General features: G+C 39.9%; 1 non-coding gene across 1 annotated transcript; it reads right to left on the bottom strand.

The window, feature by feature from the left end:
• Window positions 1-1,865: 1,865 nt before the first annotated feature.
• Window positions 1,866-1,973, bottom strand: LOC148572282 (small nucleolar RNA R71). Its single transcript, XR_015908385.1, has one exon. It is a non-coding gene; the product is annotated as a small nucleolar RNA R71 (small nucleolar RNA).
• Window positions 1,974-2,391: the final 418 nt, after the last annotated feature.

Here is a 2,391-nt window from a genome sequence, read left to right as displayed (position 1 = left end):
CTTTATAGGGCATGAATGAGATGGAGATTGGAGAGGAAGCTAGCAAAAATGGAAGGAACACAAGAATTTGAGGAGCTAACCAGCGAGAAGTGATGCGGTCGCATGGCTCACGCAACCGCGCGAAGGAGCGCAAATCGCAATGACGCGGCCGCGCAGATTAGAAAGCGCAAGCGACGCGTCTGCATGGATGACGCGATCGCGTGACATGTGCGATCTGCATAATCTGCAGAATTCGTTGGGGGCGATTTTGGACCTTATTTTGGCCCAGTTTTTGGTCCGGAACAGCAGACTAGAGTCAGAGAATATGCAGAAACAACATACACATTCATTCAGTAGTTTTAGATCTAGTTTTTCACTCTCTTAGGTTTTTTTTTTCTCTCTAGTTTTTAGAATTTTAATTTTCAATTGGCCTTAGCATTGGAACATTGAGAAGAGTTATTTCCTCATCAAGACTTCATCATTCTAGTTTGTTCTCTTAACTTAGTTCTATTCTTCCATGTTCTTTGTTATGTTCAATTTTGTCATTCAGATACTTTTATGATTAATTAATGCAAGGATTATTTCTTTTTAATTCAATTTTAATTCCGATAATCATGTCTTCTTTTAATTCCCTTTTATGTGTTATGGATTTATTATTTACAATGCGTGAGTAGTTTCATTACTTGATGGGGAATTGATTGAAAAGGAACTCTTGAGTTGGAAGGATTGAAAGAAAATTTGTAATTGGGTTAATTGTTGAATTGCTATCCTGTCACCAACGTCAATCCCTTTGAACTAAGTGGGTTGTAACTCGTGAACGGATCTAGTAATCCAACCTGTTTGACTTTGCCTTACCTAGTAAAGGATAACTAAACAGAGTAACCGTTAATTATAAATCAATCTTAAAAATCACTCCATCAATGATAGAGATTCTAACTAATCAATTCCCAGTCAAGGCTTTTATTCATATCATTTAATTTCCCTCAGTTTACATTCCAATTTACTTACCTCAATTTCTTCGAACCTCTGATTAATAAGATAGCACCCTTCTCTGCAACTCGTTGGGAGACGATCTGGGACTTAAAACTCCCAGTAATTTTGATTTAAACTCTTTGTGACACATTTCTAAATTGATAGGCAAATTTTCGGTGAATTAAGAACTATACTTGCAACGTATCAATTTTAATAATTTTTTAATTCATCAGCTTCTGCTTTCCATCAATTTTTGGCGCCGTTGCCGGGGAAGTTGCAATAGAGTGCTAATTTTATTAATTAGAATTTATTTATTTGCATTTTATCTAATTTTGCTACTATGAGCTGCATGTTTCTTCCGTCAAATGACACGTTCACTTTCTGATTCGCGCTTGCTAATATTCGATCCTGAAATTGAAAGAACAATTTCACGAATAAGGCGAGAACAGCGTAGGTTAGCCCGCTCTGAGGGCGGATCTGAAAGTGAATCTGAGGAAGAAACCAGCCTCCGTTCTACTGATTCGGTTGTTTTACGTGCAGAAAACATGGCAGCTAGAAGAGTTACCATTCAGGAGGAAGGAGCTCCTGATTTTACAATGCAACCATTTCAAGCGCATCATCCAGCAGTAGCTACGGATTTTGAAATAAAGACCGCACTGTTAAATTTGATGCCCAAGTTTCATGGCCTACCTGCTCAAGAGCCTATCAAGCACTTGAGAGATTTCCAGGCAGCCTGTTCTACTGTCAAGCGTGATGGCACTGATGAAACTTCAATTCTGCTGAAAGCTTTTCCGTTCTCTCTTGAGGGAAAAGCAAGAGAGTGGTACTACACTCAACCTATAGCAAATGTATCCAACTGGGATACACTCAGAAAGGAGTTTCTGGAGAAATTCTTTCCATCTGAAGTTACTGATAAACTGAGGAAGGATATCTCTACAATTGTTCAGGATGACAATGAGACTCTCTTTGAATACTGGGAGCGCTTCAATAATCTTTTGGAAGCATGCCCCCACCACATGATTGACAAGATCGTGCTACTCAGCTATATCACACAAGGTATGAGGCCCCAAGATAAGACCACATTGGAAAGTGCCAGCAATGGGTCTATGAAGAAGTACAAGACCACTGATGAAGCTTGGCAATTGATCAGTGATTTAGCTGAATCTACTCGGAACCACAGACAGAAGCAAGGCCGTTCAAAAGCCGTTGTAGAAGTATCTTCTGGCAGAGAGACTGCTGCTCTAACTCAAAGCATCTGTGGGATGACCAACCTGCTGAAGCAAATGCAGTTGAATCAACAAGCTCAGCAAACTCAACCGCAGCAAAACCAACAACTAGTCCCACAAAGAATTTGCGGAATTTGTGCTGATTACAGCCATTACACTGATGAATGCCCGCAGCTCCAACAAGAAGACAACATGGTGGCATCCACTCACAACT

Source organism: Arachis ipaensis, chromosome B3 (assembly GCF_059453495.1).
Source record: "Arachis ipaensis isolate K30076 ecotype BB chromosome B3, ASM5945349v1, whole genome shotgun sequence".
Taxonomy (NCBI): Eukaryota; Viridiplantae; Streptophyta; class Magnoliopsida; order Fabales; family Fabaceae; genus Arachis; species Arachis ipaensis.
Note: the sequence above shows the minus strand (reverse complement) of the source record. Positions and strands in the feature narration are given on the sequence as shown.